Source organism: Oryctolagus cuniculus, chromosome 11 (genome assembly GCF_051225735.1).
Source record: "Oryctolagus cuniculus isolate XC-2025 breed Fujian yellow rabbit chromosome 11, ASM5122573v1, whole genome shotgun sequence".
NCBI classification, from domain to species: Eukaryota; Metazoa; Chordata; class Mammalia; order Lagomorpha; family Leporidae; genus Oryctolagus; species Oryctolagus cuniculus.
This window is the reverse complement of record NC_142877.1, coordinates 109,588,797-109,604,724: the sequence shown is the minus strand read 5'-3', so window position 1 is coordinate 109,604,724 and position 15,928 is coordinate 109,588,797. Positions and strand designations below refer to the sequence as shown.

The following is a 15,928-nucleotide window of genomic DNA, read 5'->3' as shown; positions in this document are numbered from 1 at the left end:
AGCCAGGAGCTTCACCCAGGTCTCCTACATTGGGGTAGGGGTCCAAGGACTTGGGCCATCTTCCTCTCTGCTTTCCCAGGTGCATTAGCAGAGAGCTGGATGGTTGGTGGAGCAGCCTATATGGGATGCTGGCACTGCAGGCAGCAGTTTAACCTGCTGTGCCACAAGCTTACCCCTTCAGAAATCATTTTAAGATGCCTACTATAAGGCTACATACATTATCTTGTCTCTTCTACTTGAAACTGTAGTGTATAAGTACTTTAAATTATACCAATGGGCAAATCTTATCTGAAACACCAAGGAGTGGCAGTCACATTATAAGCCATCCACACTGTTACTGTGATACCTCGACTTACACTGAAATTACCAACTGAAAGTAAGTTGGAGGGGGGGGAGGTAGCAGAGAACATGTTAAGTGTTTCCTACAGAATACTTGTTAACTTAATTGTACTTTATTTCACAACAGGCTTCAAAAACTTCAAAAGTAAAAAAGGTGTTCTGAGAAACTTTTTAAAAATGACATCCCTCTTACACAGATGACACCTCAATCTGAATAAGTAAAAGGTTCTGATGACTTCTTTGCTATTCTCAGATCTTGTATGGAACACAGGTAGTAAACAGAATTCAAAATCTACTTTAAAAAAAAACATAAAATACTGTTTTGGTAGGGCAGAAAACTAGGATTGTGATCCTACTGGTCATCTAATTGTTTCCTAGTCATACATCCTTGAAGCCCAAGTGATTATATCTGTATATATTCAATAGATTTCAAAAAAGATGTTGTGATAACTAACACTGGAGTTTAATCCATTAGTTAAAAAAAAGACTGAGTACCTACTCTGGGCTATGGCAGTGATCAAAGAACCCCTGCCATCATGAAATGAACACTCCAGTGTGGGGTGGGGAAGGTCAGGTGGTGCTGAATGCTGTGGAAAACAGGAGAGGGAAGAGAGGATCTATTTAACTGATAAGTGTGTGACGGTGTCATTGTGATAATATCCCAAGAGAGAATGATAGGTCAAGAGTGCTCAAAGCAGAAGAAACAGCAAAAACAAAGGCCCTGGGGTGCCTGGAGCAGCAAAACAAACAGCTAAGGGCCAGCACTGTGGCATAGCTGGTAAAGCCGCTTATGATGCCAGCATCCCACATGGGCACTGGTTCAAGACCCAGCTGCTCCACTTCCCTGCTAATGGCAGGGATGACAGCACTGCAGGTGGCGGCCCTCAGAGGTTGGATTTTACCTGAGTAAGATGGGGAGCTAGTGAAAGGTCAGCAAAGGAGGTGTTTTTTTGTTGTTGTTTTTTAAATTTTCATTATTTAAGACAGAGAAAAGTGCTCCCATCTGCTGGTTAATTTCTCAAATTCCCATTAACAGCTGGGACTGGACTGGGCTGAAGCCAGAAGTCAGAATTCAATTCAGGTCTCCCACGTGGATAGCTGCAACTCAATTCCTTGAGGTTCCACCAACTGCTTTGGGGTCTGCATTATCAGGAAGCTGAAGTCAAGAGCCAGAGCTGGGAATCAAACCCAGGTACTCTAATGGGATATGTGGGTGTCTTAACCACTAAAGGCCTGCCCCCAGAATATGACTCATCATTTCTACTGCTACCACTTTAATGTGAGCCATCTAGGCAAATACGCTTACTTGCATTACTGCAAAATCTCTGATCTCCAAACTTCTACCTTTGCTCTCCTTGCACCTTGGCCTTGAAGACACATAACCTCCACTTCCATTCTGATGTCATCTCCTACCATTTTCTCTCTTGCTCATTCCATTCCTGCAACAGAGTTCCTTGTTTATACTTTCCTGAAAGGCTCGCCAAGATGTATACCTGGCTTGCTCCTTCCTTCATTCAGATCTTTGGGCAAACACTGCCTTATTAGAAGACTTTTTCTGGTCACCTAAACGAGTACCCTCTAAGATGATCTTTTTCAGCTAGCCCTGCTCTATTTTCTTCATAGTCCTCACTGCCACATGGTGTAATTCTTGCACACACGGGTCTTCAAAAATATCATGGAAGTGCAGATAACGAAAAAAAGTGTATATGGACTTTTAGGCACCAAAATAAACGTCTTTTAATTCTATTTTCTGTGAACTTTTTGAAGTCCCTTGTATGTATCTGTTTACCTTGTGTCTATCCCAATTAGACTGTTAGTTGCATGAAAATAAGGGCTTGTTTTTATTTACCATTCTATCCCCAGGGCTTTAATCAATTTCTGATAAATGGTGGGCAAATACTTTAATTTCTTATGTACAGAATTTAACATGAGAATGTAGTGTGAGATCAAGGGGAGAATCTAGGATGTCAGCTCCTTAGTGGGAGAGCAACTAGACAAATGTTGATGGGACATCAGAATAGAAACCACTTTTAAGAGACGAAGGACTTGTTTTTTAACAAGCTGAGATGCTTGTTCAGCAAGCAAGTGGATTAAAGGGGCCAGGGTTGAGATTCTGAGAGTGGTCTGAAGTGATACCTGAAGCCAGGAGGTGGGGGTATGTGATATGATCAAGGAAAACAGTGATGAGAAGAGGACCACAACCTCAGTTGGATTGCTCATATACAAGATGAGCAAAAAAAAAAAAAAAAACCACACCTGAAAATGAATAGCTAAATGAGTATAGCCTCATGGGAAACAAAAGAGGAATTTATAAGCTTTCTGGAAGACATAAACAATGGAGAGGTTAAAATAATTTATGAAGATCATATGATCTAATTTTTTAAAAAATACAAATACAAAAGACTGGAAGGAAACATACCATAGCATTAACCAAGACTGCCATTAGGCAATACATACAGCATTATGTAGTCACATAAATGTATACAAATATATATTTGCATATATGGATACATATGTAGTTAATATATATTTAAATTTTCTACCATAAATGCATTATTTTTATAATTAGCAAGAAAAAGGCATATTTTAAGCCTTGGAAATTAATAATATTCATAAACAAGGTATGTTTTAGATATTATTTTTGTTTATTTGAAAGGCAGAGCCAAGAGACAGATCTTCTATCAGCTGATTCACCCCCCAAATGCCCACAGCCAGGGCTAGGCCATGCTGAAGCCAGAAGCCTGGAACTCCATCTGAGTCCCAGGACCCAATTACTTGAACCATCATCTCCTGCCTTGCATGACGCATTACCAGGGAGCTGGATTGGAAGCAGAGTGGCCAGGTGAACCAGGTATTCCAATATGGGGAGCAGCAGCTTAACCCACCGCACAATGCCTGCTCCATAAATGATATTTTAAAAAATTATGCAGTTCATCTGGTCCTAGTCATTCTAGGTTTTTACTCACAGATGAAGTTAATCATCTAAAAACCAATATACTTGCATCACATAATGCTTTAAGAAAATGACATCACTGAGTAATTTTTTTATTCAAAAAGCAGAGCAGCAAGTTTGTGTTTTATTCAGTTACATCCTTGGTGAGGAAACCCTGAGAAACAGCCTAATGCACGATATTAACTTACATTAAGGGCATCATATTGCTAAAGACTGTTATCCACTCCATCTTGATACCTCCTAGAGAACTCCACATTAAGATATCTCTTTAAAGGTAATTATTCAGAAAATGTTGTTCCTCCCAAATATCTGACATGCTTTCTTTGGGGCCTGCATTGTGGTACGACGGGTTAAGCCTCTGCTTGCAATGCTCACATTCCAGATCAGAGTGCTGGTCTGAGTCCTGGCTGCTCTGCTTCCAATCCAGCTACCTGCTAATGTACCTGGAAAGCAGAAGATGGCCCAAGTATTGGGCCCCTGCCATGATGGAGTTCCCAACTCTGGCCTGGCCCAGCCCTGGCTATTGCAGTCATTTGGGAAGTGAACCAGGAGACAGATCTGTAATAAATCCCCCCCCCCCCCGCAAAAAAAAAAAAAGGCCTGCCCCTGGAATTGAACTTTTCAAATGTACCTTTTTCAAAGTGAGCAGCAGTATGCCAGGGGCACATATTTCACTGGATAGTAATTTAACATACTTTCATTTTTAAATGCACACACATTAAAAAGTAAAATAGAGGTGCTTGGGATTTTGTTTTTTAAGACAATTAGAAGCAATTCCATTCTTGCCTGGGGCTGCTTCTGGGTGTACTCTGATTTACTGGCTCTCCCTTGCCAGCCCAACCACTCCCACTCTGCCCTTAACATAGGAGTATTTCTATAGAAAGCTGTGAGATGTAGAAAGCTAGAAACTATTATATAGAAATAGTTATCTTTAAAATTTTTAGCAATAGTTACCAGGGGTTATCAAAAACGATGAAACAGCACATCTGGAATCTGGATAGGCCAGGCACATGTCTACGTAGGTACTTGCTATTTAGAAGGCCTTGCAAGTCCTAAGAAGCCACAGAGATTGATTTCTGTTTTGTTTTAATGTTTGTGTTTCTGGTACATCACTGGTCTTAAAAGCAAGTATGTAGTATTAAAATTTCTGTAAAACTCTTAAAGTAATAAAAATTGTATAAAAGCCACAAGTATTTGAGATATATTTTCCTGAATTCCTAATCTGAATACAACAATGCATTATCTTATAAAGGTATTTGCTAAAATCCTTACGTGTAAGTAGTGCCTTTGTATTCTTTATTCACATAAACTATTCCTGAATTCAACAGACATATCTGCTGAACTTTTCATGGTATTACCTGTTTATAAACACTACTTTTTATATTGAAGTCTCACCTTATCCATGGGGAATATGTTCCAAGAACCCCAGTGGATGCCTGCAACTGCAGACAGCACAGAAATCTATATATATGCAGGTGCTCAAAAAGTTTGTGGGAAATAAAATGAAAATGTCAACTTATTTTGGCACAATAAATGATGTATGCAAGGGTGCATCAAAAAGTTCACAAAAAGTATGAGACCTTTAACAAAGTTTAATTTCTATATTAGGCACAATAATAATAAAACAAGTATAACACAGTATCATCAAAGTTACAAGAAAGCAGTTTTCTCTCAAAATATCTTACTTCACCTTTTCACTTAAAGGATATGCTGTATTTTATAACTCATCTTTGACATATTAAAGTTGCCAATATCACTGTTCTTGTGCTTTGGGATCACTATTAAGAAAAGGAGGGTTCTTCAACACAAGCACTTTGACAGTCAACAGTCAGTGCAATAGTCCATCTAATAACCAAGACAGCTAAGTGACTAATGGGCAGGCAGGTGGTATATTCAGCATGGATGTGCTAGGCAGGGGGAGGGAATTGGGTGACATGAGATCTCCTTATACTATTGAGAATAATAACTTAAAACTTAAGTTTTTTATTCCTAGAATTTTCCACTTAATATTTTCAGACCTCTGAGGACTGCATTTGACAGTGGTTAACTGAGACCTTGGATAACTAAAACTATGGAAGACAAAATCCAGAATAAGCAGGACTACTCTATTACCACCCTGCTCATTACTGCCACTGCAACAGACCTGTTTTCCTTAGACTTCCTGATGACAAATACCACCCAATCTCCTAAAACTGTGGAAGGTAAATAATCAGCTAATAAAACTGAAAAGTATATATGTGGGACAAATACCAACTGACAGTAAAACTGTCAAAATGACAATTTGTAAACATCACACTCAAATGATATATTAAACAAAATTATTAAATTCTATCCCAACCACCTGCCCTCAACTCACTGCATTATTACTTCAGCATATACTTGAGCCCTGCTACCACCCTGTTCTACGCTGAAGATTTCATTGTGATTAAACACACAGAGGTACTACCCTAAACCAGTTTATAATCCAGTGAAACTGAGGACACTTTCCCAGCACTTACCAGTTTAGTCATTCATTCATTCAAGTAACAAAATATATCTGCTCTCTAGGAGCTCATTATATTCACAAGATTCTATTTAAAAAAACTTTCTTAAGGAATGCAATAATTGCAGACAATAAATAGTTTTTAGAGAAGAACAATTAACATTCCATGAACATAAATTAAGTTGTAGATTTTGGTGCTGGCACATCAGCAAACTATTACAATACCAATTGAAACTGGCTATAAGTGACTTCTTAAGAAATTGTGAAATATAAAACTTATTTGCTACAGACTGAATATTATGACTACCAATTCATTGGCAGTTACTTTTAGCTTTTAAAAAGGAGCAAAAATAATTCTTGTCCAGTACAACAGTTTCACAGACATTGCAGATGGCAAATATATTGAGCAAGAATTAACAACACTATTCCCGAGAGGGTAATTTTTTCCAATAATAGAAATAAGTACTGTATAAATATATTTTGAGTCTTCTTGCAGGTTTTTTTTTTTTTTTTGACAAAGAAGCTAATACATGGGAGTAAGGATGTGGCAAAGTTCCTATATATAGACTATATAGAAGAATTCATTTATAGTTTTTCTTACATAAGGAAACTGATACTTCTCACTGAATAACAGATTTTGAGGCAGCTCTGAAGGTGAACTGTTGTGCTCCATATTTTGTAGTTAGGCTTCATACAGTGTGTTAGTGTTGTTCAACTTCCTTCGGTACATAGAGGGGTGACACCCAAAGGAAATTTGTATCCTGTTTCCATTATGAAAACCTTTAAGTTTGGATATTAAAATATTACTGAAACCTACAAACAGCATTGATTTATCTGTTTTCCTCTAAATGATTCCAGTAGAAATAAGTAAACAAACACCATGTAGGAATCACTTAAATGTTTTATTCATATGTACCAAAGGAAGCTGACCAACTCTAACACACTGTATAAAGCTTAACTACAAAATACAGAGCACAACGGTTTACTTTCAAAGCTGTCTCAAAATCTGTTATTGAACAGTAAGTACCAATGTCCTTATGTAAGAAACAAGATATAAAAAAATTAGCTAAATTGTTCTACATATTCTCATATAGAAATTCTGCCACACCCCCATGTTTTAGCTTCTTTGCCAAAAAAACTGCAGGAAGACTCAATAACATATTTACACAGAACTTTCATACACCCACAAGCAGTGCACATTACAACAGCAGCTCACTGTTTTTAGCCTTCTCTGGTTAGTTTAGCTACTATACGGAACAAGCTACTTTTAAAAATGGCCCCTGCCTATTAAGTCAACAGCAAACTGACAGGAAATGCACAGAATCTGGCAAGAGAAGCAATCTGCCAGTGTAACTCAAATGTAAGTGCATATTCAGTGACAAGTAACAACTGTCAGTGTCAAAATGGCAATTTTTAAAAGCTGTACTTAAACGAAACATTAAGAATTACAGTACTCAGAAAACCATTATGCTTGTCATCTTCACTAACTCATTAGTTCTACAAATATTAGCATCCCTCCCAGGTGTCAGACACTCTGACAGGAGGTATCGCTGAGAACAAGAATACAAAGACCCTATTATTAAGGTGTTTATATAGAATCCAGTGAGGTATCTTCAGGAAGTAGGAGCAAATACTCAGTGACTGAAACAAAGAAAGGTAGAGATTTTTCCAGAGTTTAAAAACAGCCAACACGTATCTGCGCATTTACTTGCCTAATGTAGTAATCACTTAAAACTTTTCTAAAGATGCTTTCTATAAATGCACAAACTTTTAATGAACTTATTTTCTGCTACTTGTTAGGACAAAGACTAAAGAAATGAAAGTGGGAAAAGCCAAACAGGATGCATACGGTTTATTAAAAATTACTTAACCCTTTCTGTATAAAAAGCAGGCATGGGAGGGCTCACACACACATCTGTTAGTGTGATCATTATTCCTAGGGACCCCTGAGAGTGAGCACCCACACCAGTGGAAGTCTGAAAGGTTAAACAAAAGCATGTAACAGTAGTCACAGAGAGCAAGTAAAGTATTTTCACTTGGTATTAGCAAAGCGGTCACCAGGGCGTAATAAATCAAATAAGAACTCTCTTTTCTCTAGGTGTTCTTAACCCTTCCCAAGGGCTCCCTGACCAACCACTGATCCCTTTAGACACACCAGCAAGTCTCTGGTATTTTTTTTTTCCCCTTTAGCAGAGGGAGTGACGTGGCAGGAGGCAGAAAATGACCCTGGAGGCGCCGAGTCGAGGGCTGCGCCCGGCACCTCCCTCCTCCGCTCCACGCTGGACACCCAGCACACCCCCACTGCCGTGGGGTTCCAGAATTTCTATGCAAGGCGGGTTCGGGGTGGGGGCCTGGGCGCCAGTCACGAAGCTGCGTGCGCACAGCAGGCAATATTCATCGAGACTGGAGAAGACACCGCTGCACCTACGGGTGCCCCAGCGCTCCCGTCACCCCCCCCCGGCGCCGCCGACGCCCCCTCCCCATCCCCACACTTCGGACTGAGGGTGGGCGCGGGAGCCCCCCGACCCGGGAAGAACCCGAGAGGGCGGTTTATCAACAGGTCAGGAGTTAGCGCGGCATAGGGAGCCCTGCGCCCAGCGCCTCAGCCGCATCCCTCTCCCGGGCCGCAGACCCCTGCCCACGCCCGCCCCCCTAGCCTGACACCCAGGGCACCAGAAGCCCGGCGGGGGCTTCCACGGGGGTCCCCAGCCGCGGCAGGGGAGTCGGCGATGCACACGCAGGAGAAGCCCCGCGAGCGAACCCCCACCCGCCCCCAACTTCGCTCAGCCCCTCCCCCTTGCCCGCCCGGAGCCCCCGAGAGGCCCGGTGGGAGCAGCCAGGCCCGGGCGGGAGGAGGTGAGGTGCAGGGGAGCTAACGGGAGGAGCAGAGCACGGGGCACAGGCGGCCGCGGCGGCGCCCCCCGCCCGCCCAGGCCGACTTACTCACCGCCGGGGTCGCGGGCCGGCGCCTGCGGCTGGGGCCGGGCCGACAGAGCGCGCAGCACGTAGGAGGGCCGCGGCGGGCTGGGCGGCAGAGGCAGCCGGACGGCCGCGGGCAGATGCGGGCTTCGCAGGCTCTCCACAGGCTGCAAAGGCAGGAAACTGTTTGCGTTGGCGGCGGCGGCGGCGGCGGCCTCTGGCTGCGGACGTGGCGCCCGACGCGACCCGCCCCCTCCGCAGCCTCCTCAGCTCCCGCCTCCTCCCGCGGCTCCGACTCCGGCGCACGCGCGCTCGCGCCACCGACGCTCCCTCCCGCGCCCACCCGGCGCTCGCCCACCAGTTTCTCGAACCGCCCAGCCCTCCCAGCAGCACCCCGCGGCCACCTCCCGACCTGCGCACGCGCGCCGCTCGGGCTCCGCTCCCGCCCCTTGACCCCCTGGGTGTCTCCGCGGGAAGCCCCCAGCCTGCGGGCCTGCGCGCGCGCCTCCTGCCGGGGTCTCCCCGCCCCTTTCCCTCCGCCGTCCAATCAGGTCGAGCGAGGGGCTCGAAGGGAGCCCGGGAGACGCCTGCTCTGCGGTCCTGAGCTTTGTGGGCCGCGGCCGTCTGAGGTCGTCGTGCCGCCGCCGAGTTAACGGTCGTCGGAATCCAGAGCCTTCGTCCTGAGGAAGGTGGGCCGGTCGCCAGTTTCTGCGGCGTTTTCGTCCCTCAGGGGCCTCAGCCTGCTGCCCTCAGGGCTGACGAGCTGGGCCTTCTCACAGCTGCTCACGTCGGGGCTTCCACAGGCCCGGGTGACGGGGCGAGGAGAGGCTTGGCTTCTTTCCGTGTCTTTGGCTATTTTTGACTCTTCCCTGCCCTAAAATGGAGCTCCTCGGGAGTAAAAGCCCCTCGAGCCCATCGTGGTGACCCTGCGCTTAGTGCCAGGCGCGCCACGTTCGCGGGAGAGAAATCGGAGTGTCCAGTCGGGAAGAGACTAGGGAGTTGGGAGAGTGGGCTTTGCGCCGCTGACTGACGTGCAGTCTTCCCTGCCGGGGCCACCGCTTCACTGGGTGAATGCTGTAACTTTTCCTTGACTCTCTTTCCGCACCTGCGTGATGAAGGTGACAGCGAATCCACCTTGGGTTGAGAGGCTCAAGAGAGATGGATGGATGTGACCGTCCCCCCCTCCCCCTTCCACAATCTAATCAAGTCAAAACATGAAACCTCACGACATGTTTTCTCTAATACAAAATAATCAGGGAGGTGCAACTGAATACTAACTCAGGATGAGGCTCAGAAAAGGACATGCTATGTATGGGCCGGCGCTGTGGGCAGTAAGTTAATTCTCCGCCTGCAGTGCTGGCATCCCATACTGATGCAGGTGCTAGTCCCGGCCCGGCTGCTCCTCTTCCGATCCAGTTCTCTGCTATGTCCTGGGAAAGTAGCAGAAGATGGCCCAAGTGCTTGGGCCCCTGCACCCATGTGGGAGACCCAGAAGAAGCTCCTGGCTTCAGATCAGCCCAGCTCCAGCCATTGCAGCCGTTTGGGGAGTGAACCAGCCGATGGAAGACCTTTCTGTCTGTCTCCCTCTCACTGTCTAACTACCTGTCAAATAAATAAATAAAATCTTAAAAAAAAAAAAAAAAAAGACATGCTAACCAAAGAAAGCATCCTGAAGAAGCCTATTTTGATCCAGTCCTTAAATAGAATGGACTCATTTAGCCCACTGTGCTAATACTAGCTAGATAATTTAGTTTTCCAGAATTTAAAGAGGAAATAATCTTGTCACTTTAATATGTGTGTGATTGATTTCATGGGGTCTGTTGATTCAGTTCTGTTTACATACCATGGAAAGGGATGGGTACTTACTTTAGTTTTTTTGGTTTGTTTTCACAGAAACTTATGTCTTCAATACATTCTTAATGTGTGACCTTTGAAGGTTGAGAAGGCAAAATTAGTAGGTACACAATTACACTTTGTTTCTTCTTCCCCTTGCACTTTTTTTTAAATAACTGCCACACTGAGTGAATCAGGGATGTCACTCAGCATGAACATGTTGTTTGAACGTGAAACCCAGTATGAAACCCAACAACTTGGGTTTTTTTTTTTTTTTAAGATTTATTTATTTATTTGAAAGGCAGAGTTACAATAAGGTAGAGGCACAGAGAGAGGGAGAGAGAGGTCTTCCATCCGCTGGTTCACTACCCAGATGGCCACAAAGGCCAGAGCTGCCCTCATCCAAAGCCAGGAGCCAGGATCTTCTGGATCTCCCACACAGGTGCAGGGGTGTCGCTCCCCCACTTGCGGAGGAACGACACCAGACCCTGCGCTGTTCTCTTTGCCCGGCCCTCCCCCCACGAAGGGGCGGCACCCCCGCGGCTTCCATGGAGGAGTGGCACACTGCCTGCTGGCTCTCTCAGGGGTTCCTCAGATGTTCCTCCTGCATGTTGTCTCTCTCCTCCTTTATAGTCCTCTTCCACCAATCCCAACTCTACTGGCATTCTCTCCCCACCTGCTGAGCACGCTGCTCTCCTCCAATCAGGGGCAGGACAGCTCCTGCAGCTTGTTAGTCGAATTGGTGAGGCAGCTGTGTGGAAGTTGTTTACTCCCTCTCAGCGCCATATGGTGATCAGATGCATAGAGTTAGTCTTAGCAGTTCCAGTAGTTTAGTCTCGGTAATTTCAGTATTTGTCCTCAGTATTTATTTATCTCCCGGGCAATGGGCCCTGCTCCCCACACAGGGGACCAAGGACTTGGGCCATCTTCTGCCTTCCCAGGCATGGCAGAGAGCTGGGTCAGAAGTGGAGCAGCCGGGACTCAAAGCAGCACCCATATGGGAAGCCAGCACTGTAGGCCGAAGCTTTACCCGCTGTGCCACAGCCACACACCCCCACACACACTTCTTTCTACAAGAGAAAGTATAAGTGACTGACATAATTGTAGCCACTACTGAGAAATTTTGTATTTTTACCATTGTTAAAACCATAATTCACAGTGGTAGAATTTGTTTCACAATAGAGATATATGGGAGTTCTTTTGGGAAGTTTTGAGTTCACTGGAACCATTTGACTCTGCAAGTATAGATAGTCATGTATTTCTTATAGGTCTGAACCTGGTCATTTCTTATCTATCTGTTGCCTCAATTTTCTTACCTATAAAAATGAATAGCAGCACTCAGTGCCCACCCACTTCTAGGCCTAAATTGAGAATAAATATGTTTGGCATAATGGAATAATTTCTGTAAAGGGATGCTATCTTGAGTTGAGTAGCTTGGTGCAACAGAAGGAGCTCCAGGAAGTCAGGCCCAATCCTTCATTTTATAGGCTGAATGCTTCTCAGTTCTTGTTTCCCATTCTGTGAAATTCCTTTCTTAGATCATTAACATGAAACATTGCTGGATCTATTCTGAAAGATTTTGTAATATCTTAATGAGTCTTTAGTGCCTTCAGGCAATAGCTTTCTTTTAACAGAGTAAATTCTTAATATAATATAACATTTATCAATTGGCTAGTCTCTTAAATAGTTGAGTTTTCCTCTATCACACAGAAAGCCTCTTACCATATTGAAAAAGTGGAAAAATTAGAAGAACATTACTTAACAAGGTGAAGTAGTTTTAAAAATTTAAGGCCAGAGAAGCAAGCCAGAAAACCAGAAATACGAATGCAAGAAATAATTTATAGGTAGATAGTACAATTGAAGTGAAAAGGGATTTGGGATAATCTCTTCTTCAACTATGAATCTGTACTCTATCACATGTACAATAATAGTTTATTGTTGACTTGTCAGCTACTCAGCAGTCTTTCTATGTGGACTCATTTAATGACAAATCACTTGGTGTAAGGACCACACATTCTCCTGTATTTCACCATGTTTTCATGAATATAGTGCATTATTCTGGCATTTTGAAATGAGTTTGACAATTAATAGCTTTATATAGGTTACCACCCAATGTAAATAATTACACTTTTCTGTCCCCACTTTCTTTTTAAAAAGTTTATTTGAAAGACAAAGAGGCAGAGATCTTGCAACCACTGGTTCACTCCCCAAATACTTGCAACAGCTGGGGCTGGGCCAGGTGGAAGCCAGGAGCCAAGAACTTAATCCAGGTCCACCGTGTGGGTGGCATAGAACCTAACTACTTGAGTAATCACCTTTTGGCCCCCAGGGTGTGCATTAGCAGGAAGCTGGAATCAGAGCAGAACTGGGATTTGAACCCAGGCATTAAAGTTGACGTGTGGGCATCCCAAATGGTGTCCTTTTACACCGAACACTTGCCCTTTTGCCCACTTTATGACTGCTCTTTGCCTTCTCTGGCACAATTACCTAAATTATTATTGACTTTCCTTTCCCTGCCCTAATATCCTTTTTAATTTTTCCTGTGATGTAATCATACCTAAGATTTACTTGACACATACTCTTACCCTGTATCATCTCATTTCTATATCAGCAGTCCAAATGAGGCAACCACTGTTAATCTCCATATGGGGAAACTGAGGCACAGAGAAGTTACATAACTTATGTCAGGTCCCACAATTAGTGAATAGCAGACCCTGGAGTCAAACACAGTTTTGTCTGAATCTAAATCACAAGTTCTTTTTCTTTTTTATAATTTATCTGTTGGAAAAATTACAGAGAGAGAGAGCTTCCACCAGCAAGTTCATTCTCCAGATGGCTGCAATGGCCAGAGCAGAACCAGGATCTTCATCTGGGTCTCACACATGAGTGGCAGGAACCTAAACACTTGTGCCATCTTCTGCTGCTTTTCCCAGGCCATTAGCAGGGATCAGAAGTGGAGCAGCCTGGACATGAAGTGATGTCCATATGGGATGCCAGCTTTTCACTGTTCCATAACACAAACCCCAATCACAAGTTCTTAACCACTGTGTTCTGAGAAAAACAGTGAAATCTAGTAGGTGGCCTAGTGTTAGCAACCATGTCTAGGTGTGGCTAGGAGCTGGCTTGGCACAGCTAGGCCTTGGTATTCCAAAAGCAATTTGAGAGAACATCATCAGTATCAGATAAGGCCACTCCGTGATCTTGATTGATAGAAATGAACATAAGAATATAATTATGGTAGGAAATAGACAAAAATGTTAATGTTCTCCAAGCTGCCAAATGGAAAATACACAAAGAAAAAACAAACTTACATAAGCAGCTATTGCTTCTTTATCAATTTCAACTTAAGCCTCATTCTAATCTTTTCTCTTGAGATAAGATTAAAACAACCAATTATAGAATTACCTCTGCTTCCTTTCACTATCTGGTTTAGAGCATAAAGCAAAGTTCCACTTCCTTAAACCTTCTACAAAATCACATAACAAACTTAAGTCTTAAGTCCCTTTAACACTCTCTTTCTGAGATGCACATGTTTTAGAGTGTGTATTCTCCTTTACTGCAATGAATGATAAGCTCAACCCTCCCAACCACAGCTGTGTTACTGATGATGTTAGGCTGAAGAGCATTTGTAATATTTTCTGGACTGTTATATACTATTATATACCATGTATTGTGGAAAACATACTTGCCAGTCAAAAAGTTGGACATCATTTTGTAAAAACAACAACAAAAAACTTCAGTCCATCAATTCATAGGCAGAATAACTCAAAAGTGGATCATAAATCTAAATGTAAAATTATAAAACTTATGGAAGAAAACAAGGGAAAATCTTTGTGCTCTTGGATTAGAGGAAAATATTTCTTAGATTCAACACTGGTACCAGTGTTGTGACATCATGGGTAAAGCCGTGGTTCCAGCTGCTCCACTTCCAAGCCAGCACCCTGCTAATGGCCAGGAAGAAGCAGTAGAATATGGCACAGTGTTTGGGCCCCTGCCAACCACATAGAAGACTCAGATGAGGCTACTGGCTCCTGGCTTCAGCATGGACCAGCCCTGGCCATTACAGGCACCTAGGGAGTGAAACAACAGAAGATTCATTATCTCTCTCTCTCTCTCTCTCTCTCTCTCTCTTTCTCTCTCTCTTTCTCTCTCTTTCAAGTAAACAACTTTTTTTTCTTAAAGATTTTTATTTATTTGAAAGAGTTACATAGAGAGGAGAGGCAGAGAGAGAAAGAGAGAGAAAGAGAGGTCTTCTATCCGCTGGTTCACTCCTCAGTTGGCCACAATGTCCAGAGTTAAGCCAATCCGAAGCCAGCAGCCAGGAGTTTCTTTGGGGTCTGCTATGCAGGGGCAGGAGCCTAAGGACTTGGGCCATCTTCTGCTTTCCCAGGCCATAGTAGAGAGCTGGATCAGAAGTGGAGCAGCCGGGACTCGAACTGGCACTCACATGGGATGCTGGCACTGCAGGCGGCAGCTTCACCCACTGTGCCACAGCGCTGTTCCCCAAGTAAGCAAGTTTTTTCAAAATAAATAAACAAATAAATAAAGGAGATACACCACAAAAACTCAATCACTAAAAGAAGGAAATTTTACATTTACAAAAGCATCTACTTTTTGGATTATGCTGCCGAGAAAATGAAAGGCAAGCAAGATACCAGGAGAAAATATTTGCAAAACATAAAATCTGGGATGTGTTGCATCTAGATTGTATTAAGAACTCTTACAACTCATTAAGAACACCCACTTTTAAAATGTGGGCACAACTGAATGATCACTTCAACAAAGAAGATACATGAATTTCAGACACATAAAATTTCAGCACATAAAACATTGCAGAACATCATAATCATTGGGGAATGGAAATTAAAACCACAGTGAAGACCACTACTTGGTTAAAACAAAAATATTTCCAAATGCTGCTAAGCAGCTAAAACCCACAGACATTGTTGGTGGGAATGCCAAATGATACAAACACTTGGGAAAATGGTTTGGCAGTTTCTTACAAAATTATATATACACTCACTACATAATCCAGGAATCCCACTACTAAATATTTACCTGAGGCAAATGAAAACTTGTTCACACAAAGACCTGGACACATGTTTTATAATTGCCAAGGACCCTTTAATTGATGAGTGGATAAGCAAATGGTGATCTGTATATACAATGGAATCTACTTAGCAACAAAAGGAACAGTCAACTCTTACACACAAGTAAGTCTCAAATGCATTATTGCAAATGAAAGATGCAAAATTGGAAAGCCTACATACGTAAGATTTCATTTATATGACATTTGGGAAAAGGCAAAACCACAGGGAAAGAAAATGCCCTTGGCCTGCGCCACGGCTCAATAGGCTAATCCTCCACCTTGCTGCGCTGGCACACCGGATTCTAGTCCCGGT

The 15,928-nt window shown here is 43.3% G+C and overlaps 1 protein-coding gene and 2 long non-coding RNA genes across 6 annotated transcripts in view; 2 read left to right on the top strand and 1 right to left on the bottom strand.

The window, feature by feature from the left end:
• The window catches only part of TMEM263 (transmembrane protein 263), a 14,266-nt gene extending 5,038 nt beyond the window's left edge, over window positions 1-9,228 (bottom strand). The window contains exons 1-2 of one of the 2 annotated variants that reach the window (XM_070052807.2): window positions 9,106-9,228; window positions 8,722-8,860 (exon numbers count right to left, since the gene is read on the bottom strand). The gene's annotated coding sequence lies outside the window, so the exon portion shown is untranslated. Of the gene's footprint in view, window positions 1-8,721; window positions 9,076-9,105 lie in introns of those variants that run through there. The other variant, XM_002711423.6, reaches the window with a different exon arrangement.
• On the top strand, window positions 467-4,479 carry LOC149123611 (uncharacterized). The gene is made up of 2 exons (XR_016216282.1): window positions 467-610; window positions 1,376-4,479. It is a non-coding gene; the product is annotated as an uncharacterized LOC149123611 (long non-coding RNA).
• LOC149123610 (uncharacterized) overlaps window positions 9,108-15,928 on the top strand; it is a 23,060-nt gene continuing 16,239 nt past the window's right edge. The window contains exons 1-2 of one of the 3 annotated variants that reach the window (XR_016216280.1): window positions 9,243-9,382; window positions 10,587-10,647. This is a non-coding gene — a long non-coding RNA (uncharacterized LOC149123610). Of the gene's footprint in view, window positions 9,383-10,586; window positions 10,652-15,928 lie in introns of all 3 variants that reach the window. The other 2 variants (XR_016216281.1, XR_016216279.1) reach the window with 2 other exon arrangements.